This window comes from Falco biarmicus, chromosome 4, assembly GCF_023638135.1.
Source record: "Falco biarmicus isolate bFalBia1 chromosome 4, bFalBia1.pri, whole genome shotgun sequence".
Lineage (NCBI taxonomy): Eukaryota > Metazoa > Chordata > Aves > Falconiformes > Falconidae > Falco > Falco biarmicus.
The window spans coordinates 108,853,314-108,878,150 of NC_079291.1; the positions used below are offsets into that span (position 1 = coordinate 108,853,314).

The 24,837-nt window shown below is 58.1% G+C and overlaps 3 long non-coding RNA genes across 3 annotated transcripts; all 3 read right to left on the reverse strand.

Annotated features, from left to right (window-relative positions):
- Positions 1 to 273: 273 nt before the first annotated feature.
- On the reverse strand, positions 274 to 3,113 carry LOC130148956 (uncharacterized). Its single transcript, XR_008821719.1, has 3 exons — positions 2,860 to 3,113; positions 2,253 to 2,427; positions 274 to 1,886 (listed from the first exon to the last, which is right to left on the reverse strand). It is a non-coding gene; the product is annotated as an uncharacterized LOC130148956 (long non-coding RNA).
- A 4,674-nt stretch (positions 3,114 to 7,787) lies between these two features.
- Positions 7,788 to 9,757, reverse strand: LOC130148928 (uncharacterized). Its single transcript, XR_008821707.1, has 3 exons — positions 9,135 to 9,757; positions 8,528 to 8,702; positions 7,788 to 8,161 (listed from the first exon to the last, which is right to left on the reverse strand). It is a non-coding gene; the product is annotated as an uncharacterized LOC130148928 (long non-coding RNA).
- A 5,008-nt stretch (positions 9,758 to 14,765) lies between these two features.
- LOC130148943 (uncharacterized) lies at positions 14,766 to 22,569 on the reverse strand. Its single transcript, XR_008821715.1, has 3 exons — positions 21,658 to 22,569; positions 15,385 to 21,225; positions 14,766 to 14,952 (listed from the first exon to the last, which is right to left on the reverse strand). It is a non-coding gene; the product is annotated as an uncharacterized LOC130148943 (long non-coding RNA).
- Between the last annotated feature and the right edge of the window lie 2,268 nt (positions 22,570 to 24,837).

Below are 24,837 nucleotides of genomic sequence, written 5' to 3' on the forward strand. Positions count from 1 at the left end.
GCGCTTATCAGAGAGACGGGGACAGAGATCTGAGCAGGGCCAGCAGCCCTAGGGAGAAGGGGCAATGGTTTGAAGCTGGAAGAGGGCAGATTAAGACTAGACACAAGGACAGCAGGTTGGTTTTTTTTTTATGCTGAGGGTGGTGAAACACTGGAACAGGTTGCCCAGAGAGGTGTGGACGCCCCATCCCTGGAAACATTCAAGCTCAGCTGAGCAAAGTGATTGTGGTGATCCAAGTCGAGGCGGACTGAAAAAACACTATGGCTGCATGGCTGGGATCAACAAAATGGCCTTTATTGCTTATACAAATGATTTATATATCTTAGGCATTACATGTGTCTGACCCTGAAAGGTGTTTGTGTTCTTCTTCTTGCTTGCTATTTGCTGTTGCTGTAGGTGCCCGTGTGCTGTGGTTCTAAGTTACGGTTCTTCACATCCTGTTTACGTACCTGGCAATTTGTGGCTGTCTTCAAGGTATACGACTAAGCCTTTGAAGTCAACTAATTTGTCTGTAGACCCGCTGCAGACCCCAACAAGTGATCCCATTGAAGATGGCTGCGCTCATTGCAGGGGGGTTGGACTCAATGACCTGTAAAGGTCCCTTCCAACCCCAAACATTCCATGATCCCGTATTTCACTCTGCCTTAGCCATGAGACTCAGCAGCCAGAGGCTTTAGATGCACGTCTGGCCACGCTGTAGCCTACAAAGCGGGAAGGGATGGATTGGAGCCTCGCTGCAGCGACGCTGGCTTTCACACCTTCTGTCACACAGTAACTGCATCACAGCGACCTCTGTGCTAATGTGGATGCTTCCAGCTCTGGTGTAGGTAGTAGGGAAAGCCTGCCATCAGTGATGGGGACCTGAGCTGAGCAAAAAAGTGCTGAGAAAAGGTACAAGGCTGCCGCTGCCCTCCCATGCCATGCCTACCAATACTTGGTATTACTCAAGTATACTCAGTTTCTGTTTTCCTCTTAGAAGAAGAAACCATGGGTTCCTGCTGGAAGAAATATATAGGAAGAGCCACTGGTTGGCTGCAGAGTTTCACAGTGTAGTGAAAGTCGCCTTGCTACTGTAGCTCACTCTGAGACACCTTCATGTACCTCCTCAGCTCGTTGTAGCCCACGTGGCTGTCATGCTTTTCTAAACCTCAGCAGCAGCAAGTAAAGCTAGGGCCTTGTAGCAGACCCTGCTGTGGTAATAGCACATAGGGTTTTCATATAAAAGAGGGCACACTGAGACTAGACATGAGGACAGCAGTTTATTTTTTTATGCCGAGGGTGGTAAAACACATTGGGGCTTTCCCCACGTGCCCGTGCCCAGCTCCTGCCTGCCGACACAGTGGGCATCCACGGCTGCGCCCAGGCGTGGAGCCCAGCCGGTGCTGGTGCCTCGCTTGGTTTGCTGTTGGTACCCCCTGGACACTTGTGTGACAGCCCTGTGTCACACTGTCTTTGGCGGGCAGCGGCTGAGCCCCGAAGCTGTCGGTTGGGGCTCTACTCAGTGCGCCCCAGCTCCTACCCTGGTGTGGCTGCCTTCAGCCCCTGCTGTGCGGCTGGAGCAGTGAGCTCAGGGGTGTGTGGGAGTCTCAGGAGGCTCAGAGGGCTTGAAATCCTTGGGGGTTGGGGTCCTTGGAGGGCTGGGGAGCGATGCGGGGCTCTGGGGCTGTGGAGGCTCCTGCGGTTCGTAGATACTCTCCTGGCTCGTCTGCGTCATGGTACCTGGGTACGGGCTCGAGCAAGGCGAGTAGTTTGGTCTTTCAGGTGGCAGTGGCGTCTGCTGGCGTGGGATCCAGATCTCAGGGGTGCTGGGGCACCTGCTCTGACTGCTCAGGCACTGGTAGAAGCAGCTCTTTATATGCTGGAGTCTTGAAGCTCCAGCGACGGGCCTGTGGAGAGAGGAGGCCGCTGAGGCGCTCAGCTGCAGAGGGGGCGCACGGACTGTCCCCCACAGCACGGCCCAGAGCTGGCAAGGCTCCCCAGCACGGGCAGAGCCGCTGGCACGCCTTGGCCGACGTGGACACCCGCACCTCATGGCAGCCCCGAGCAGGGGGACTCCTCAGGGCAGGTTCGGTGGCCACCAGCCAGCGCTACTGGGCGCCTCCCTGGCTGGGGCAATCTCTTGCCCCGCTCTTTCTCGTCCTGCCCTTGCTTTTGGGCAGCCAGCGGGCTGCCACTCCGCGGCAGCCTGACTAGAAATGCTTCGTGGCTCTGAGCAGCCATCAGAGGAAGAGGAGGGAGGGAAATGTACTCACGCTTTCTTCTTCCTTCGCCACCAGACCACGACACAGCCCAACACAATGGCAACTTGCAGAGAAACAACAGCCGCTACTGCACCTATAGTAGAGAGCTTTCCAGGGTCTCTGGGACCGGAAACAGCTGGGGGGCTCGGGGGATTGTAAAGCTCTGTGGTTCTCTCGGTGACATCATCTGCAGGAGCAATCAGGAACGTTAGCCCGTCCTGCGCACCACTGGTAAGCGTGCAGCACGATTGATCCGGCCAGGACATTCTCTCTTTCCCCCCCGTACTGGTGCCTGGAGGCACGTTCCCACCCTTTGGGGCAGGGTGTCCCACCCAACCAAACCCAGAAGGCCGGAAGGGGAGCACAGGGGGGGCGCAGCTGCTTGAGCCTTTGAGTGACACGGACAGAAACCGTCCCTGCAGCAGGCAGTGCCACCCCAGCTCTCCCTCCCCGTGAGACAGTTCCCACACCCCAGGGGACAGACTCAGGCCTCCTCAAGTGGCACTGAAGCCTTGCCCTCCCCCTAGTGCCTTTTCTCCAGCACAGGCACCGCCTGCAGCACCTCCCAGGTTTCAGGATGTGTCTCCCACTTGGGGACCCCAGCAAGACTGCTCCGTACCTGAGCCCGGTTCATAAGCCCGATTTATCTTGCTCTGGTGGTCTTCTCCAGGCTTTGACGGCACTGCCAAAAAGCAGAGGGGGAAGGTTAAGCCTCAGCGAGTCTCAGGCACAGAGGACACAGGAGGACGGGGAGGTTCCCCCTAAGCCTCTGCCTAGTCTGGGAGTCAGGGCATCGCTGTGGACCTCGGCTCAGGGAGGGATCCCGCTCTGTGCTGCTCCTGTGCCTCTCGGCAGTCACAGCAAGCTCGGGGATGCAGCTGGAGCGGGAGGGACATTTGGCACATTTCCCATATCTGCGGAACGTGGTCCCGATGCCTCGAACCCAAAACACTTTCAGCTTTGGCTGCTGCTGTGACTTGCCAGAGTGGGCACTGGGGGAAGAGCCTGCGCCTGGTTCCGACTCCACGCAACAGCCACGCCTGACCTGCTGGGGGACCAGGAAATTGCAGGCCATCTTTTGGTTTGCATTGCACTTTTGGCGACGTGTAAAGCGATGCAAAATGCCTTCCTTCAAGAGGACGGGAAGAAGCTGCAGCCAGTCCGGCCAGGGAAACAGCCCTTTCGAGAAGGGCTCCTCCGCCCTTCCCTGTAAGCACCAGCAACGGTCACGGTTGCCCCATCCCAGCTATCGGTCGGCAGACGGGAGATGCAGCACAGCCCAAGAAGCCTGCCGAACCAGCATCCCCACCGACCTCCAGCATCAGGAAAGGGCAGCCGGCGTCGCCTGGCACCTCGCTCCTGCCTGGAACTGGGCCAGTGGGCAAGCAGTGCTGCCCGTGAGCTGAACACAAGTTCAGCGCTCGCCAGGCCCTCAAATCTGCCTGCCAGCAGACGCCTGCACAAACCAGCTCCGAGCCGTAACGGCAAAACTGGGGCAGCAGCCGCCCCTGGCCCTCCGCTTGAAGCACAACTGGCAGCAGAGGCTCTGCACCATCTCTGTGGCTCAGCTGCCAAATTTCACAGCGAAGGCAGAGTGAAATGTGCCCACCGTGTCCTCTCTCCTGTTCCTCCAACATTTGCCTTAAGAACTCAGATGACTCGCAGGGGCCAGCAGACAGCTTTGCAAGGCAAAGCTCCACAGGGCGCATCTCTGAGCCCGGCCCGTTCCCTCTCTGCTCTCCTCCATGTCTGCGCATGGGCCACGGACGGAGCAACTTGCTCTTCAGGCGGAAAGAAGCCTAGAGGGTAGATGCAGCTTCCTCCCACTGATTTACCCGTGGGATGGCTCTCAGGCTGGAGGGCAGCAACGGGCTACGAATTCGGGATGGTGTAACCCTTGGGAGGCTCTGCAAGAGAATTGCACATGAGTAAGCTCTTGCCACATTGACACTGTTTCTTCTTTCAAGGAAAGGGACATAGAGCGCTTACCTGCAGGATGCCCCAAGGGCTCCAAACCAACAGCCTGCCATGCATCTCGATAAACTTTGGCAGCATCCTCACCCAGAAGCAAGCACAGAGGGGAAATGTTGCCATTGCCTGTTGGCATCCGCTTGTGCCTTAGTGAACCGCAGGCACTGGAAGGGGCTCAGGTAGCAGCGTGGGAGCCAGACCCCGGGGAGATTGCCAGCGCTGCAGAGGGGCCTGGTGACCTCTTGGCCGGCACCTGGCAGCTCTCCAACACGCTCGTTAAGCCATGCCATGAACAAGACCCCTCAGGGAGCGTGTGGGCCAACATAGGGCCCCTGGGGGCATTCTTACCTGCACAGCTCTCACACACACACAGGGGAAGCCCTCACCAAAGCGCTCGAGGGAAAAGCCACATCCACGCTTCTCGGGGAGAGGAGCCCGCTGGCCCGTGAAAGGTCGCAAATGTGCCGAGTGCTTACCTGCTTCCTGCTCTTGCCAAGGTGCAGCCCAGGCAGCCCTGGCACGTAGGGCCTCCAGGAGGAGGAGGAGGAGGAGGCAGTGCTGAATGAGGGCCATGGCTCCCTTCAGCCACATGATCCTGTGCTGCTGTCACCGCTGCTGCTGCATGTGGTGCAGTTGCGGCTGGGGGCTGAGGCGTGGGTACTTATAGCTGGTGCATCGCCGTGGAGCTCCGTGACCTCACAGCCCCACTGTCACCTCGCAGCCCCACTGTGACCTCAGGGCCGGCCCAGGCTGCATGGCAATGGTGCTCAACGGGGAGAGCCGCTGGAGCACAGCCGGGGCAGCTGCCCTCCCAGGCTGGGGAGCACGCCCCGTCGGGCAGCTCCGTCCAAGGGCTGGCACACAGTCCCACCTGGGGCTGAGCCCGCAGCTCTGCCCTCTTTTCCGGGCACTGTCACAGGGGCAGCGCGGAGCTCACAGTGCCCCAGATGACCTGGGGAGCGCAGCCAGGGCATTTCTGACCTCCTCCGGTGCTGTTAGCAACAGCTCACGAGGCTGAGGAGTGAATGATTTCAGCCTCAAGACAAGTGCCAGATCCCCTCCTGTGCGCACCTTCCCGGCTGGAGCCCGGTTTGGCGCCTTGGGGGACCCCAGGGCTAACAAGTCACGTTTGTTTGACGGGAAAGATGAAGCCTTCACTCTTCCCTTTCTCCTTCACGTGAAACTTAAGGGAATACTTTCTGTTGGGGTCCTCAAAGGGCAAAGTCAATCAATAAAACAGAAAAAATATTCTCTTAAAGTATTTGACGTGCAAAAGGAAACCTTGAGAGAGCACACGGTGGGTGTATGTTGCCTGAACAACCCAGTGGCCTTCTATGGTAGGGTGAGTGCCTCGGTGGGCAAGGGAAGAGCTACGGCTGTCATCTCTCCAGGCTTCTTTGGCCTTTGATATTGTCTCTCACAGCATCCTTCTCCATCAATTGGAGAAATGTGGATCTGATGCGTGGACTGCTTGGTGGATAAGGAACTGGCTGGACAGTGCCATCCTGACGGCAGTGGTGAACAGCTCAGTGTGCGGACGGAGACTGGTGACGAGTGTGTCACTCAGGGTCCCCTCTTGGGAGCAGTACTGTTTAATAGCTTCATCAATGACATAAGGCAGTGGGATCGGGTGCACCCTCAGCAAGCTTGCAGATGACACCAAGCTGAGTGGTGCAGCTGATGCGCCTGAGCGATGGGCTGCTGTCCAGAGGGACCTGGTCAAGCTGGAGAAGCGGCCCATGTGAACCTCATGAGGCTCAAGAAGGCCAGGTGCAAGGTCCTGCACCAGGGTCAGGGCAACGCCCGGTACCACTGAGAGCCGCCCTGCCAGGAAGGGCTTGGGGGTACTGGTGGATGAACAGCTGGGCATGAACCAGCAATGTGCGCTCGCAGGCCAGAAAGCCAACCGTGGCCTGGGCTGCATCAAAAGAAGCCACCAAAAAGGTCGAAGGGATGGAACTCCTCTGCTCTGAAAAAAGAAAAGGCTGAGAGAGGTGGGGTTGTTCAGCCTGGCGAAGAGAAGGCTCTGGGGAGACCTGATTCTGGTCTTCCAATACTTAATGGGCGCTTATCAGAGAGACGGGGACAGAGATCTGAGCAGGGCCAGCAGCCCTAGGGAGAAGGGGCAATGGTTTGAAGCTGGAAGAGGGCAGATTAAGACTAGACACAAGGACAGCAGGTTGGTTTTTTTTTTATGCTGAGGGTGGTGAAACACTGGAACAGGTTGCCCAGAGAGGTGTGGACGCCCCATCCCTGGAAACATTCAAGCTCAGCTGAGCAAAGTGATTGTGGTGATCCAAGTCGAGGCGGACTGAAAAAACACTATGGCTGCATGGCTGGGATCAACAAAATGGCCTTTATTGCTTATACAAATGATTTATATATCTTAGGCATTACATGTGTCTGACCCTGAAAGGTGTTTGTGTTCTTCTTCTTGCTTGCTATTTGCTGTTGCTGTAGGTGCCCGTGTGCTGTGGTTCTAAGTTACGGTTCTTCACATCCTGTTTACGTACCTGGCAATTTGTGGCTGTCTTCAAGGTATACGACTAAGCCTTTGAAGTCAACTAATTTGTCTGTAGACCCGCTGCAGACCCCAACAAGTGATCCCATTGAAGATGGCTGCGCTCATTGCAGGGGGGTTGGACTCAATGACCTGTAAAGGTCCCTTCCAACCCCAAACATTCCATGATCCCGTATTTCACTCTGCCTTAGCCATGAGACTCAGCAGCCAGAGGCTTTAGATGCACGTCTGGCCACGCTGTAGCCTACAAAGCGGGAAGGGATGGATTGGAGCCTCGCTGCAGCGACGCTGGCTTTCACACCTTCTGTCACACAGTAACTGCCTCACAGCGACCTCTGCGCTAATGTGGATGCTTCCAGCTCTGGTGTAGGTAGTAGGGAAAGCCTGCCATCAGTGATGGGGACCTGAGCTGAGCAAAAAAGTGCTGAGAAAAGGTACAAGGCTGCCGCTGCCCTCCCATGCCATGCCTACCAATACTTGGTATTACTCAAGTATACTCAGTTTCTGTTTTCCTCTTAGAAGAAGAAACCATGGGTTCCTGCTGGAAGAAATATATAGGAAGAGCCACTGGTTGGCTGCAGAGTTTCACAGTGTAGTGAAAGTCGCCTTGCTACTGTAGCTCACTCTGAGACACCTTCATGTACCTCCTCAGCTCGTTGTAGCCCACGTGGCTGTCATGCTTTTCTAAACCTCAGCAGCAGCAAGTAAAGCTAGGGCCTTGTAGCAGACCCTGCTGTGGTAATAGCACATAGGGTTTTCATATAAAAGAGGGCACACTGAGACTAGACATGAGGACAGCAGTTTATTTTTTTATGCCGAGGGTGGTAAAACACATTGGGGCTTTCCCCACGTGCCCGTGCCCAGCTCCTGCCTGCCGACACAGTGGGCATCCACGGCTGCGCCCAGGCGTGGAGCCCAGCCGGTGCTGGTGCCTCGCTTGGTTTGCTGTTGGTACCCCCTGGACACTTGTGTGACAGCCCTGTGTCACACTGTCTTTGGCGGGCAGCGGCTGAGCCCCGAAGCTGTCGGCTGGGGCTCTACTCAGTGCGCCCCAGCTCCTACCCTGGTGTGGCTGCCTTCAGCCCCTGCTGTGCGGCTGGAGCAGTGAGCTCAGGGGTGTGTGGGAGTCTCAGGAGGCTCAGAGGGCTTGAAATCCTTGGGGGTTGGGGTCCTTGGAGGGCTGGGGAGCGATGCGGGGCTCTGGGGCTGTGGAGGCTCCTGCGGTTCGTAGATACTCTCCTGGCTCCTCTGCGTCATGGTACCTGGGTACGGGCTCGAGCAAGGCGAGTAGTTTGGTCTTTCAGGTGGCAGTGGCGTCTGCTGGCGTGGGATCCAGATCTCAGGGGTGCTGGGGCACCTGCTCTGACTGCTCAGGCACTGGTAGAAGCAGCTCTTTATATGCTGGAGTCTTGAAGCTCCAGCGACGGGCCTGTGGAGAGAGGAGGCCGCTGAGGCGCTCAGCTGCAGAGGGGGCGCACGGACTGTCCCCCACAGCACGGCCCAGAGCTGGCAAGGCTCCCCAGCACGGGCAGAGCCGCTGGCACGCCTTGGCCGACGTGGACACCCGCACCTCATGGCAGCCCCGAGCAGGGGGACTCCTCAGGGCAGGTTCGGTGGCCACCAGCCAGCGCTACTGGGCGCCTCCCTGGCTGGGGCAATCTCTTGCCCCGCTCTTTCTCGTCCTGCCCTTGCTTTTGGGCAGCCAGCGGGCTGCCACTCCGCGGCAGCCTGACTAGAAATGCTTCGTGGCTCTGAGCAGCCATCAGAGGAAGAGGAGGGAGGGAAATGTACTCACGCTTTCTTCTTCCTTCGCCACCAGACCACGACACAGCCCAACACAATGGCAACTTGCAGAGAAACAACAGCCGCTACTGCACCTATAGTAGAGAGCTTTCCAGGGTCTCTGGGACCGGAAACAGCTGGGGGGCTCGGGGGATTGTAAAGCTCTGTGGTTCTCTCGGTGACATCATCTGCAGGAGCAATCAGGAACGTTAGCCCGTCCTGCGCACCACTGGTAAGCGTGCAGCACGATTGATCCGGCCAGGACATTCTCTCTTTCCCCCCCGTACTGGTGCCTGGAGGCACGTTCCCACCCTTTGGGGCAGGGTGTCCCACCCAACCAAACCCAGAAGGCCGGAAGGGGAGCACAGGGGGGGCGCAGCTGCTTGAGCCTTTGAGTGACACGGACAGAAACCGTCCCTGCAGCAGGCAGTGCCACCCCAGCTCTCCCTCCCCGTGAGACAGTTCCCACACCCCAGGGGACAGACCCAGGCCTCCTCAAGTGGCACTGAAGCCTTGCCCTCCCCCTAGTGCCTTTTCTCCAGCACAGGCACCGCCTGCAGCACCTCCCAGGTTTCAGGATGTGTCTCCCACTTGGGGACCCCAGCAAGACTGCTCCGTACCTGAGCCCGGTTCATAAGCCCGATTTATCTTGCTCTGGTGGTCTTCTCCAGGCTTTGACGGCACTGCCAAAAAGCAGAGGGGGAAGGTTAAGCCTCAGCGAGTCTCAGGCACAGAGGACACAGGAGGACGGGGAGGTTCCCCCTAAGCCTCTGCCTAGTCTGGGAGTCAGGGCATCGCTGTGGACCTCGGCTCAGGGAGGGATCCCGCTCTGTGCTGCTCCTGTGCCTCTCGGCAGTCACAGCAAGCTCGGGGATGCAGCTGGAGCGGGAGGGACATTTGGCACATTTCCCATATCTGCGGAACATGGTCCCGATGCCTCGAACCCAAAACACTTTCAGCTTTGGCTGCTGCTGTGACTTGCCAGAGTGGGCACTGGGGGAAGAGCCTGCGCCTGGTTCCGACTCCACGCAACAGCCACGCCTGACCTGCTGGGGGACCAGGAAATTGCAGGCCATCTTTTGGTTTGCGTTGCACTTTTGGCGACGTGTAAAGCGATGCAAAATGCCTTCCTTCAAAGAGGACGGGAAGAAGCTGCAGCCAGTCCGGCCAGGGAAACAGCCCTTTCGAGAAGGGCTCCTCCGCCCTTCCCTGTAAGCACCAGCAACGGTCACGGTTGCCCCATCCCAGCTATCAGTCGGCAGACGGGAGATGCAGCACAGCCCAAGAAGCCTGCCGAACCAGCATCCCCACCGACCTCCAGCATCAGGAAAGGGCAGCCGGCGTCGCCTGGCACCTCGCTCCGGCCTGGAACTGGGCCAGTGGGCAAGCAGTGCTGCCCGTGAGCTGAACACAAGTTCAGCGCTCGCCAGGCCCTCAAATCTGCCTGCCAGCAGACGCCTGCACAAACCAGCTCCGAGCCGTAACGGCAAAACTGGGGCAGCAGCCGCCCCTGGCCCTCCGCTTGAAGCACAACTGGCAGCAGAGGCTCTGCACCATCTCTGTGGCTCAGCTGCCAAATTTCACAGCGAAGGCAGAGTGAAATGTGCCCACCGTGTCCTCTCTCCTGTTCCTCCAACATTTGCCTTAAGAACTCAGATGACTCGCAGGGGCCAGCAGACAGCTTTGCAAGGCAAAGCTCCACAGGGCGCATCTCTGAGCCCGGCCCGTTCCCTCTCTGCTCTCCTCCATGTCTGCGCATGGGCCACGGACGGAGCAACTTGCTCTTCAGGCGGAAAGAAGCCTAGAGGGTAGATGCAGCTTCCTCCCACTGATTTACCCGTGGGATGGCTCTCAGGCTGGAGGGCAGCAACGGGCTACGAATTCGGGATGGTGTAACCCTTGGGAGGCTCTTCAGGAGAATTGCACATGAGTAAGCTCTTGCCACATTGACACTGTTTCTTCTTTCAAGGAAAGGGACATAGAGCGCTTACCTGCAGGATGCCCCAAGGGCTCCAAACCAACAGCCTGCCATGCATCTCGATAAACTTTGGCAGCATCCTCACCCAGAAGCAAGCACAGAGGGGAAATGTTGCCATTGCCTGTTGGCATCCGCTTGTGCCTTAGTGAACCGCAGGCACTGGAAGGGGCTCAGGTAGCAGCGTGGGAGCCAGACCCCGGGGAGATTGCCAGCGCTGCAGAGGGGCCTGGTGACCTCTTGGCCGGCACCTGGCAGCTCTCCAACACGCTCGTTAAGCCATGCCATGAACAAGACCCCTCAGGGAGCGTGTGGGCCAACATAGGGCCCCTGGGGGCATTCTTACCTGCACAGCTCTCACACACACACAGGGGAAGCCCTCACCAAAGCGCTCGAGGGAAAAGCCACATCCACGCTTCTCGGGGAGAGGAGCCCGCTGGCCCGTGAAAGGTCGCAAATGTGCCGAGTGCTTACCTGCTTCCTGCTCTTGCCAAGGTGCAGCCCAGGCAGCCCTGGCACGTAGGGCCTCCAGGAGGAGGAGGAGGAGGAGGCAGTGCTGAATGAGGGCCATGGCTCCCTTCAGCCACATGATCCTGTGCTGCTGTCACCGCTGCTGCTGCATGTGGTGCAGTTGCGGCTGGGGGCTGAGGCGTGGGTACTTATAGCTGGTGCATCGCCGTGGAGCTCCGTGACCTCACAGCCCCACTGTCACCTCGCAGCCCCACTGTGACCTCAGGGCCGGCCCAGGCTGCATGGCAATGGCGCTCAACGGGGAGAGCCGCTGGAGCACAGCCGGGGCAGCTGCCCTCCCAGGCTGGGGAGCACGCCCCGTCGGGCAGCTCCGTCCAAGGGCTGGCACACAGTCCCACCTGGGGCTGAGCCCGCAGCTCTGCCCTCTTTTCCGGGCACTGTCACAGGGGCAGCGCGGAGCTCACAGTGCCCCAGATGACCTGGGGAGCGCAGCCAGGGCATTTCTGACCTCCTCCGGTGCTGTTAGCAACAGCTCACGAGGCTGAGGAGTGAATGATTTCAGCCTCAAGACAAGTGCCAGATCCCCTCCTGTGCGCACCTTCCCGGCTGGAGCCCGGTTTGGCGCCTTGGGGGACCCCAGGGCTAACAAGTCACGTTTGTTTGACGGGAAAGATGAAGCCTTCACTCTTCCCTTTCTCCTTCACGTGAAACTTAAGGGAATACTTTCTGTTGGGGTCCTCAAAGGGCAAAGTCAATCAATAAAACAGAAAAAATATTCTCTTAAAGTATTTGACGTGCAAAAGGAAACCTTGAGAGAGCACACGGTGGGTGTATGTTGCCTGAACAACCCAGTGGCCTTCTATGGTAGGGTGAGTGCCTCGGTGGGCAAGGGAAGAGCTACGGCTGTCGTCTCTCCAGGCTTCTTTGGCCTTTGATATTGTCTCTCACAGCATCCTTCTCCATCAATTGGAGAAATGTGGATCTGATGCGTGGACTGCTTGGTGGATAAGGAACTGGCTGGACAGTGCCATCCTGACGGCAGTGGTGAACAGCTCAGTGTGCGGACGGAGACTGGTGACGAGTGTGTCCCTCAGGGTCCCCTCTTGGGAGCAGTACTGTTTAATAGCTTCATCAATGACATAAGGCAGTGGGATCGGGTGCACCCTCAGCAAGCTTGCAGATGACACCAAGCTGAGTGGTGCAGCTGATGCGCCTGAGCGATGGGCTGCTGTCCAGAGGGACCTGGTCAAGCTGGAGAAGCGGCCCATGTGAACCTCATGAGGCTCAAGAAGGCCAGGTGCAAGGTCCTGCACCAGGGTCAGGGCAACGCCCGGTACCACTGAGAGCCGCCGTGCCAGGAAGGGCTTGGGGGTACTGGTGGATGAACAGCTGGGCATGAACCAGCAATGTGCGCTCGCAGGCCAGAAAGCCAACCGTGGCCTGGGCTGCATCAAAAGAAGCCACCAAAAAGGTCGAAGGGATGGAACTCCTCTGCTCTGAAAAAAGAAAAGGCTGAGAGAGGTGGGGTTGTTCAGCCTGGCGAAGAGAAGGCTCTGGGGAGACCTGATTCTGGTCTTCCAATACTTAATGGGCGCTTATCAGAGAGACGGGGACAGAGATCTGAGCAGGGCCTGCAGCCCTAGGGAGAAGGGGCAATGGTTTGAAGCTGGAAGAGGGCAGATTAAGACTAGACACAAGGACAGCAGGTTGGTTTTTTTTTTATGCTGAGGGTGGTGAAACACTGGAACAGGTTGCCCAGAGAGGTGTGGACGCCCCATCCCTGGAAACATTCAAGCTCAGCTGAGCAAAGTGATTGTGGTGATCCAAGTCGAGGCGGACTGAAAAAACACTATGGCTGCATGGCTGGGATCAACAAAATGGCCTTTATTGCTTATACAAATGATTTATATATCTTAGGCATTACATGTGTCTGACCCTGAAAGGTGTTTGTGTTCTTCTTCTTGCTTGCTATTTGCTGTTGCTGTAGGTGCCCGTGTGCTGTGGTTCTAAGTTACGGTTCTTCACATCCTGTTTACGTACCTGGCAATTTGTGGCTGTCTTCAAGGTATACGACTAAGCCTTTGAAGTCAACTAATTTGTCTGTAGACCCGCTGCAGACCCCAACAAGTGATCCCATTGAAGATGGCTCTGCTCATTGCAGGGGGGGTGGACTCAATGACCTGTAAAGGTCCCTTCCAACCCCAAACATTCCATGATCCCGTATTTCACTCTGCCTTAGCCATAAGACTCAGCAGCCAGAGGCTTTAGATGCACGTCTGGCCACGCTGTAGCCTACAAAGCGGGAAGGGATGGATTGGAGCCTCGCTGCAGCGACGCTGGCTTTCACACCTTCTGTCACACAGTAACTGCCTCACAGCGACCTCTGCGCTAATGTGGATGCTTCCAGCTCTGGTGTAGGTAGTAGGGAAAGCCTGCCATCAGTGATGGGGACCTGAGCTGAGCAAAAAAGTGCTGAGAAAAGGTACAAGGCTGCCGCTGCCCTCCCATGCCATGCCTACCAATACTTGGTATTACTCAAGTATACTCAGTTTCTGTTTTCCTCTTAGAAGAAGAAACCATGGGTTCCTGCTGGAAGAAATATATAGGAAGAGCCACTGGTTGGCTGCAGAGTTTCACAGTGTAGTGAAAGTCGCCTTGCTACTGTAGCTCACTCTGAGACACCTTCATGTACCTCCTCAGCTCGTTGTAGCCCACGTGGCTGTCATGCTTTTCTAAACCTCAGCAGCAGCAAGTAAAGCTAGGGCCTTGTAGCAGACCCTGCTGTGGTAATAGCACATAGGGTTTTCATATAAAAGAGGGCACACTGAGACTAGACATGAGGACAGCAGTTTATTTTTTTATGCCGAGGGTGGTAAAACACATTGGGGCTTTCCCCACGTGCCCGTGCCCAGCTCCTGCCTGCCGACACAGTGGGCATCCACGGCTGCGCCCAGGCGTGGAGCCCAGCCGGTGCTGGTGCCTCGCTTGGTTTGCTGTTGGTACCCCCTGGACACTTGTGTGACAGCCCTGTGTCACACTGTCTTTGGCGGGCAGCGGCTGAGCCCCGAAGCTGTCGGCTGGGGCTCTACTCAGTGCGCCCCAGCTCCTACCCTGGTGTGGCTGCCTTCAGCCCCTGCTGTGCGGCTGGAGCAGTGAGCTCAGGGGTGTGTGGGAGTCTCAGGAGGCTCAGAGGGCTTGAAATCCTTGGGGGTTGGGGTCCTTGGAGGGCTGGGGAGCGATGCGGGGCTCTGGGGCTGTGGAGGCTCCTGCGGTTCGTAGATACTCTCCTGGCTCCTCTGCGTCATGGTACCTGGGTACGGGCTCGAGCAAGGCGAGTAGTTTGGTCTTTCAGGTGGCAGTGGCGTCTGCTGGCGTGGGATCCAGATCTCAGGGGTGCTGGGGCACCTGCTCTGACTGCTCAGGCACTGGTGGAAGCAGCTCTTTATATGCTGGAGTCTTGAAGCTCCAGCGACGGGCCTGTGGAGAGAGGAGGCCGCTGAGGCGCTCAGCTGCAGAGGGGGCGCACGGACTGTCCCCCACAGCACGGCCCAGAGCTGGCAAGGCTCCCCAGCACGGGCAGAGCCGCTGGCACGCCTTGGCCGACGTGGACACCCGCACCTCATGGCAGCCCCGAGCAGGGGGACTCCTCAGGGCAGGTTCGGTGGCCACCAGCCAGTGCTACTGGGCGCCTCCCTGGCTGGGGCAATCTCTTGCCCCGCTCTTTCTCATCCTGCCCTTGCTTTTGGCAGCCTGACTAGAAATGCTTCGTGGCTCTGAGCAGCCATCAGAGGAAGAGGAGGGAGGGAAATGTACTCACGCTTTCTTCTTCCTTCGCCACCAGACCACGACACAGCCCAACACAATGGCAACTTGCAGAGAAACAACAGCCGCTACTGCACCTATAGTAGAGAGCTTTCCAGGGTCTCTGGGACCGGAAACAGCTGGGGGGCTCGGGGGATTGTAAAGCTCTGTGGTTCTCTCGGTGACATCATCTGCAGGAGCAATCAGGAACGTTAGCCCGTCCTGCGCACCACTGGTAAGCGTGCAGCACGATTGATCCGGCCAGGACATTCTCTCTTTCCCCCCCGTACTGGTGCCTGGAGGCACGTTCCCACCCTTTGGGGCAGGGTGTCCCACCCAACCAAACCCAGAAGGCCGGAAGGGGAGCACAGGGGGGGCGCAGCTGCTTGAGCCTTTGAGTGACACGGACAGAAACCGTCCCTGCAGCAGGCAGTGCCACCCCAGCTCTCCCTCCCCGTGAGACAGTTCCCACACCCCAGGGGACAGACTCGGGCCTCCTCAAGTGGCACTGAAGCCTTGCCCTCCCCCTAGTGCCTTTTCTCCAGCACAGGCACCGCCTGCAGCACCTCCCAGGTTTCAGGATGTGTCTCCCACTTGGGGACCCCAGCAAGACTGCTCCGTACCTGAGCCCGGTTCATAAGCCCGATTTATCTTGCTCTGGTGGTCTTCTCCAGGCTTTGACGGCACTGCCAAAAAGCAGAGGGGGAAGGTTAAGCCTCAGCGAGTCTCAGGCACAGAGGACACAGGAGGACGGGGAGGTTCCCCCTAAGCCTCTGCCTAGTCTGGGAGTCAGGGCATCGCTGTGGACCTCGGCTCAGGGAGGGATCCCGCTCTGTGCTGCTCCTGTGCCTCTCGGCAGTCACAGCAAGCTCGGGGATGCAGCTGGAGCGGGAGGGACATTTGGCACATTTCCCATATCTGCGGAACATGGTCCCGATGCCTCGAACCCAAAACACTTTCAGCTTTGGCTGCTGCTGTGACTTGCCAGAGTGGGCACTGGGGGAAGAGCCTGCGCCTGGTTCCGACTCCACGCAACAGCCACGCCTGACCTGCTGGGGGACCAGGAAATTGCAGGCCATCTTTTGGTTTGCGTTGCACTTTTGGCGACGTGTAAAGCGATGCAAAATGCCTTCCTTCAAAGAGGACGGGAAGAAGCTGCAGCCAGTCCGGCCAGGGAAACAGCCCTTTCGAGAAGGGCTCCTCCGCCCTTCCCTGTAAGCACCAGCAACGGTCACGGTTGCCCCATCCCAGCTATCGGTCGGCAGACGGGAGATGCAGCACAGCCCAAGAAGCCTGCCGAACCAGCATCCCCACCGACCTCCAGCATCAGGAAAGGGCAGCCGGCGTCGCCTGGCACCTCGCTCCGGCCTGGAACTGGGCCAGTGGGCAAGCAGTGCTGCCCGTGAGCTGAACACAAGTTCAGCGCTCGCCAGGCCCTCAAATCTGCCTGCCAGCAGACGCCTGCACAAACCAGCTCCGAGCCGTAACGGCAAAACTGGGGCAGCAGCCGCCCCTGGCCCTCCGCTTGAAGCACAACTGGCAGCAGAGGCTCTGCACCATCTCTGTGGCTCAGCTGCCAAATTTCACAGCGAAGGCAGAGTGAAATGTGCCCACCGTGTCCTCTCTCCTGTTCCTCCAACATTTGCCTTAAGAACTCAGATGACTCGCAGGGGCCAGCAGACAGCTTTGCAAGGCAAAGCTCCACAGGGCGCATCTCTGAGCCCGGCCCGTTCCCTCTCTGCTCTCCTCCATGTCTGCGCATGGGCCACGGACGGAGCAACTTGCTCTTCAGGCGGAAAGAAGCCTAGAGGGTAGATGCAGCTTCCTCCCACTGATTTACCCGTGGGATGGCTCTCAGGCTGGAGGGCAGCAACGGGCTACGAATTCGGGATGGTGTAACCCTTGGGAGGCTCTTCAGGAGAATTGCACATGAGTAAGCTCTTGCCACATTGACACTGTTTCTTCTTTCAAGGAAAGGGACATAGAGCGCTTACCTGCAGGATGCCCCAAGGGCTCCAAACCAACAGCCTGCCATGCATCTCGATAAACTTTGGCAGCATCCTCACCCAGAAGCAAGCACAGAGGGGAAATGTTGCCATTGCCTGTTGGCATCCGCTTGTGCCTTAGTGAACCGCAGGCACTGGAAGGGGCTCAGGTAGCAGCGTGGGAGCCAGACCCCGGGGAGATTGCCAGCGCTGCAGAGGGGCCTGGTGACCTCTTGGCCGGCACCTGGCAGCTCTCCAACACGCTCGTTAAGCCATGCCATGAACAAGACCCCTCAGGGAGCATGTGGGCCAACATAGGGCCCCTGGGGGCATTCTTACCCGCACAGCTCTCACACACACAGGGGAAGCCCTCACCAAAGCGCTCGAGGGAAAAGCCACATCCACGCTTCTCGGGGAGAGGAGCCCGCTGGCCCGTGAAAGGTCGCAAATGTGCCGAGTGCTTACCTGCTTCCTGCTCTTGCCAAGGTGCAGCCCAGGCAGCCCTGGCACGTAGGGCCTCCAGGAGGAGGAGGAGGAGGAGGCAGTGCTGAATGAGGGCCATGGCTCCCTTCAGCCACATGATCCTGTGCTGCTGTCACCGCTGCTGCTGCATGTGGTGCAGTTGCGGCTGGGGGCTGAGGCGTGGGTACTTATAGCTGGTGCATCGCCGTGGAGCTCCGTGACCTCACAGCCCCACTGTCACCTCGCAGCCCCACTGTGACCTCAGGGCCGGCCCAGGCTGCATGGCAATGGCGCTCAACGGGGAGAGCCGCTGGAGCACAGCCGGGGCAGCTGCCCTCCCAGGCTGGGGAGCACGCCCCGTCGGGCAGCTCCGTCCAAGGGCTGGCACACAGTCCCACCTGGGGCTGAGCCCGCAGCTCTGCCCTCTTTTCCGGGCACTGTCACAGGGGCAGCGCGGAGCTCACAGTGCCCCAGATGACCTGGGGAGCGCAGCCAGGGCATTTCTGACCTCCTCCGGTGCTGTTAGCAACAGCTCACGAGGCTGAGGAGTGAATGATTTCAGCCTCAAGACAAGTGCCAGATCCCCTCCTGTGCGCACCTTCCCGGCTGGAGCCCGGTTTGGCGCCTTGGGGGACCCCAGGGCTAACAAGTCACGTTTGTTTGACGGGAAAGATGAAGCCTTCACTCTTCCCTTTCTCCTTCACGTGAAACTTAAGGGAATACTTTCTGTTGGGGTCCTCAAAGGGCAAAGTCAATCAATAAAACAGAAAAAATATTCTCTTAAAGTATTTGACGTGCAAAAGGAAACCTTGAGAGAGCACACGGTGGGTGTATGTTGCCTGAACAACCCAGTGGCCTTCTATGGTAGGGTGAGTGCCTCGGTGGGCAAGGGAAGAGCTACGGCTGTCGTCTCTCCAGGCTTCTTTGGCCTTTGATATTGTCTCTCACAGCATCCTTCTCCATCAATTGGAGAAATGTGGATCTGATGCGTGGACTGCTTGGTGGATAAGGAACTGGCTGGACAGTGCCATCCTGACGGCAGTGGTGAACAGCTCAGTGTGCGGACGGAGACTGGTGACGAGTGTGTCCCTCAGGGTCCCCTCTTGGGAGCAGTACTGTTTAATAGCTTCATCAATGACATAAGGCAGTGGGATCGGGTGCACCCTCAGCAAGCTTGCAGATGACACCAAGCTGAGTGGTGCAGCTGATGCGCCTGAGCGATGGGCTGCTGTCCAGAGGGACCTGGTCAAGCTGGAGAAGCGGCCCATGTGAACCTCATGAGGCTCAAGAAGGCCAGGTGCAAGGTCCTGCACCAGGGTCAGGGCAACGCCCGGTACCACTGAGAGCCGCCGTGCCAGGAAGGGCTTGGGGGTACTGGTGGATGAACAGCTGGGCATGAACCAGCAATGTGCGCTCGCAGGCCAGAAAGCCAACCGTGGCCTGGGCTGCATCAAAAGAAGCCACCAAAAAGGTCGAAGGGATGGAACTCCTCTGCTCTGAAAAAAGAAAAGGCTGAGAGAGGTGGGGTTGTTCAGCCTGGCGAAGAGAAGGCTCTGGGGAGACCTGATTCTGGTCTTCCAATACTTAATGGGCGCTTATCAGAGAGACGGGGACAGAGATCTGAGCAGGGCCAGCAGCCCTAGGGAGAAGGGGCAATGGTTTGAGGCTGGAAGAGGGCAGATTAAGACTAGACACAAGGACAGCAGGTTGGTTTTTTTTTATGCTGAGGGTGGTGAAACACTGGAACAGGTTGCCCAGAGAGGTGGTGGACGCCCCATCCCTGGAAACATTCAAGCTCAGCTGAGCAAAGTGATTGTGGTGATCCAAGTCGAGGCGGACTGAAAAAACACTATGGCTGCATGGCTGGGATCAACAAAATGGCCTTTATTGCTTATACAAATGATTTATATATCTTAGACATTACATGTGTCTGACCCTGAAAGGTGTTTGTGTTCTTCTTCTTGCTTGCTATTTGCTGTTGCTGTAGGTGCCCGTGTGCTGTGGTTCTAAGTTACGGTTCTTCACATCCTGTTTACGTACCTGGCAATTTGTGGCTGTCTTCAAGGTATACGACTAAGCCTTTGAAGTCAACTAATTTGTCTGTAGACCCGCTGCAGACCCCAACAAGTGATCCCATTGAAGATGGCTCTGCTCATTGCAGGGGGGGTGGACTCAATGACCTGTAAAGGTCCCTTCCAACCCCAAACATTCCATGATCCCGTATTTCACTCTGCCTTAGCCATGAGACTCAGCAGCCAGAGGCTTTAGATGCACGTCTGGCCACGCTGTAGCCTACAAAGCGGGAAGGGATGGATTGGAGCCTCGCTGCAGCGACGCTGGCTTTCACACCTTCTGTCACACAGTAACTGCCTCACAGCGACCTCTGCGCTAATGTGGATGCTTCCAGCTCTGGTGTAGGTAGTAGGGAAAGCCTGCCATCAGTGATGGGGACCTGAGCTGAGCAAAAAAGTGCTGAGAAAAGGTACAAGGCTGCCGCTGCCCTCCCATGCCATGCCTACCAATACTTGGTATTACTCAAGTATACTCAGTTTCTGTTTTCCTCTTAGAAGAAGAAACCATGGGTTCCTGCTGGAAGAAATATATAGGAAGAGCCACTGGTTGGCTGCAGAGTTTCACAGTGTAGTGAAAGTCGCCTTGCTACTGTAGCTCACTCTGAGACACCTTCATGTACCTCCTCAGCTCGTTGTAGCCCACGTGGCTGTCATGCTTTTCTAAACCTCAGCAGCAGCAAGTAAAGCTAGGGCCTTGTAGCAGACCCTGCTGTGGTAATAGCACATAGGGTTTTCATATAAAAGAGGGCACACTGAGACTAGACATGAGGACAGCAGTTTATTTTTTTATGCCGAGGGTGGTAAAACACATTGGGGCTTTCCCCACGTGCCCGTGCCCAGCTCCTGCCTGCCGACACAGTGGGCATCCACGGCTGCGCCCAGGCGTGGAGCCCAGCCGGTGCTGGTGCCTCGCTTGGTTTGCTGTTGGTACCCCCTGGACACTTGTGTGACAGCCCTGTGTCACACTGTCTTTGGCGGGCAGCGGCTGAGCCCCGAAGCTGTCGGCTGGGGCTCTGTCAGTGCACCCCAGCTCCTACCCTGGTGTGGCTGCCTTCAGCCCCTGCTGTGCGGCTGGAGCAGTGAGCTCAGGGGTGTGTGGGAGTCTCAGGAGGCTCAGAGGGCTTGAAATCCTTGGGGGTTGGGGTCCTTGGAGGGCTGGGGAGCGATGCGGGGCTCTGGGGCTGTGGAGGCTCCTGCGGTTCGTAGATACTCTCCTGGCTCCTCTGCGTCATGGTACCTGGGTACGGGCTCGAGCAAGGCGAGTAGTTTGGCCTTTCAGGTGGCAGTGGCGTCTGCTGGCGTGGGATCCAGATCTCAGGGGTGCTGGGGCACCTGCTCTGACTGCTCAGGCACTGGTAGAAGCAGCTCTTTATATGCTGGAGTCTTGAAGCTCCAGCGACGGGCCTGTGGAGAGAGGAGGCCGCTGAGGCGCTCAGCTGCAGAGGGGGCGCACGGACTGTCCCCCACAGCACGGCCCAGAGCTGGCAAGGCTCCCCAGCACGGGCAGAGCCGCTGGCACGCCTTGGCCGACGTGGACACCCGCACCTCATGGCAGCCCCGAGCAGGGGGACTCCTCAGGGCAGGTTCGGTGGCCACCAGCCAGCGCTACTGGGCGCCTCCCTGGCTGGGGCAATCTCTTGCCCCGCTCTTTCTCGTCCTGCCCTTGCTTTTGGGCAGCCAGCGGGCTGCCACTCCGCGGCAGCCTGACTAGAAATGCTTCGTGGCTCTGAGCAGCCATCAGAGGAAGAGGAGGGAGGGAAATGTACTCACGCTTTCTTCTTCCTTCGCCACCAGACCACGACACAGCCCAACACAATGGCAACTTGCAGAGAAACAACAGCCGCTACTGCACCTATAGTAGAGAGCTTTCCAGGGTCTCTGGGACCGGAAACAGCTGGGGGGCTCGGGGGATTGTAAAGCTCTGTGGTTCTCTCGGTGACATCATCTGCAGGAGCAATCAGGAACGTTAGCCCGTCCTGCGCACCACTGGTAAGCGTGCAGCACGATTGATCCGGCCAGGACATTCTCTCTTTCCCCCCCGTACTGGTGCCTGGAGGCACGTTCCCACCCTTTGGGGCAGGGTGTCCCACCCAACCAAACCCAGAAGGCCGGAAGGGGAGCACAGGGGGGGCGCAGCTGCTTGAGCCTTTGAGTGACACGGACAGAAACCGTCCCTGCAGCAGGCAGTGCCACCCCAGCTCTCCCTCCCCGTGAGACAGTTCCCACACCCCAGGGGACAGACCCAGGCCTCCTCAAGTGGCACTGAAGCCTTGCCCTCCCCCTAGTGCCTTTTCTCCAGCACAGGCACCGCCTGCAGCACCTCCCAGGTTTCAGGATGTGTCTCCCACTTGGGGACCCCAGCAAGACTGCTCCGTACCTGAGCCCGGTTCATAAGCCCGATTTATCTTGCTCTGGTGGTCTTCTCCAGGCTTTGACGGCACTGCCAAAAAGCAGAGGGGGAAGGTTAAGCCTCAGCGAGTCTCAGGCACAGAGGACACAGGAGGACGGGGAGGTTCCCCCTAAGCCTCTGCCTAGTCTGGGAGTCAGGGCATCGCTGTGGACCTCGGCTCAGGGAGGGATCCCGCTCTGTGCTGCTCCTGTGCCTCTCGGCAGTCACAGCAAGCTCGGGGATGCAGCTGGAGCGGGAGGGACATTTGGCACATTTCCCATATCTGCGGAACATGGTCCCGATGCCTCGAACCCAAAACACTTTCAGCTTTGGCTGCTGCTGTGACTTGCCAGAGTGGGCACTGGGGGAAGAGCCTGCGCCTGGTTCCGACTCCACGCAACAGCCACGCCTGACCTGCTGGGGGACCAGGAAATTGCAGGCCATCTTTTGGTTTGCGTTGCACTTTTGGCGACGTGTAAAGCGATGCAAAATGCCTTCCTTCAAAGAGGACGGGAAGAAGCTGCAGCCAGTCCGGCCAGGGAAACAGCCCTTTCGAGAAGGGCTCCTCCGCCCTTCCCTGTAAGCACCAGCAACGGTCACGGTTGCCCCATCCCAGCTATCGGTCGGCAGACGGGAGATGCAGCACAGCCCAAGAAGCCTGCCGAACCAGCATCCCCACCGACCTCCAGCATCAGGAAAGGGCAGCCGGCGTCGCCTGGCACCTCGCTCCTGCCTGGAACTGGGCCAGTGGGCAAGCAGTGCTGCCCGTGAGCTGAACACAAGTTCAGCGCTCGCCAGGCCCTCAAATCTGCCTGCCAGCAGACGCCTGCACAAACCAGCTCCGAGCCGTAACGGCAAAACTGGGGCAGCAGCCGCCCCTGGCCCTCCGCTTGAAGCACAACTGGCGGCAGAGGCTCTGCACCATCTCTGTGGCTCAGCTGCCAAATTTCACAGCGAAGGCAGAGTGAAATGTGCCCACCGTGTCCTCTCTCCTGTTCCTCCAACATTTGCCTTAAGAACTCAGATGACTCGCAGGGGCCAGCAGACAGCTTTGCAAGGCAAAGCTCCACAGGGCGCATCTCTGAGCCCGGCCCGTTCCCTCTCTGCTCTCCTCCATGTCTGCGCATGGGCCACGGACGGAGCAACTTGCTCTTCAGGCGGAAAGAAGCCTAGAGGGTAGATGCAGCTTCCTCCCACTGATTTACCCGTGGGATGGCTCTCAGGCTGGAGGGCAGCAACGGGCTACGAATTCGGGATGGTGTAACCCTTGGGAGGCTCTTCAGGAGAATTGCACATGAGTAAGCTCTTGCCACATTGACACTGTTTCTTCTTTCAAGGAAAGGGACATAGAGCGCTTACCTGCAGGATGCCCCAAGGGCTCCAAACCAACAGCCTGCCATGCATCTCGATAAACTTTGGCAGCATCCTCACCCAGAAGCAAGCACAGAGGGGAAATGTTGCCATTGCCTGTTGGCATCCGCTTGTGCCTTAGTGAACCGCAGGCACTGGAAGGGGCTCAGGTAGCAGCGTGGGAGCCAGACCCCGGGGAGATTGCCAGCGCTGCAGAGGGGCCTGGTGACCTCTTGGCCGGCACCTGGCAGCTCTCCAACACGCTCGTTAAGCCATGCCATGAACAAGACCCCTCAGGGAGCATGTGGGCCAACATAGGGCCCCTGGGGGCATTCTTACCCGCACAGCTCTCACACACACAGGGGAAGCCCTCACCAAAGCGCTCGAGGGAAAAGCCACATCCACGCTTCTCGGGGAGAGGAGCCCGCTGGCCCGTGAAAGGTCGCAAATGTGCCGAGTGCTTACCTGCTTCCTGCTCTTGCCAAGGTGCAGCCCAGGCAGCCCTGGCACGTAGGGCCTCCAGGAGGAGGAGGAGGAGGAGGCAGTGCTGAATGAGGGCCATGGCTCCCTTCAGCCACATGATCCTGTGCTGCTGTCACCGCTGCTGCTGCATGTGGTGCAGTTGCGGCTGGGGGCTGAGGCGTGGGTACTTATAGCTGGTGCATCGCCGTGGAGCTCCGTGACCTCACAGCCCCACTGTCACCTCGCAGCCCCACTGTGACCTCAGGGCCGGCCCAGGCTGCATGGCAATGGCGCTCAACGGGGAGAGCCGCTGGAGCACAGCCGGGGCAGCTGCCCTCCCAGGCTGGGGAGCACGCCCCGTCGGGCAGCTCCGTCCAAGGGCTGGCACACAGTCCCACCTGGGGCTGAGCCCGCAGCTCTGCCCTCTTTTCCGGGCACTGTCACAGGGGCAGCGCGGAGCTCACAGTGCCCCAGATGACCTGGGGAGCGCAGCCAGGGCATTTCTGACCTCCTCCGGTGCTGTTAGCAACAGCTCACGAGGCTGAGGAGTGAATGATTTCAGCCTCAAGACAAGTGCCAGATCCCCTCCTGTGCGCACCTTCCCGGCTGGAGCCCGGTTTGGCGCCTTGGGGGACCCCAGGGCTAACAAGTCACGTTTGTTTGACGGGAAAGATGAAGCCTTCACTCTTCCCTTTCTCCTTCACGTGAAACTTAAGGGAATACTTTCTGTTGGGGTCCTCAAAGGGCAAAGTCAATCAATAAAACAGAAAAAATATTCTCTTAAAGTATTTGACGTGCAAAAGGAAACCTTGAGAGAACACACGGTGGGTGTATGTTGCCTGAACAACCCAGTGGCCTTCTATGGTAGGGTGAGTGCCTCGGTGGGCAAGGGAAGAGCTACGGCTGTCATCTCTCCAGGCTTCTTTGGCCTTTGATATTGTCTCTCACAGCATCCTTCTCCATCAATTGGAGAAATGTGGATCTGATGCGTGGACTGCTTGGTGGATAAGGAACTGGCTGGACAGTGCCATCCTGACGGCAGTGGTGAACAGCTCAGTGTGCGGACGGAGACTGGTGACGAGTGTGTCCCTCAGGGTCCCCTCTTGGGAGCAGTACTGTTTAATAGCTTCATCAATGACATAAGGCAGTGGGATCGGGTGCACCCTCAGCAAGCTTGCAGATGACACCAAGCTGAGTGGTGCAGCTGATGCGCCTGAGCGATGGGCTGCTGTCCAGAGGGACCTGGTCAAGCTGGAGAAGCGGCCCATGTGAACCTCATGAGGCTCAAGAAGGCCAGGTGCAAGGTCCTGCACCAGGGTCAGGGCAACGCCCGGTACCACTGAGAGCCGCCGTGCC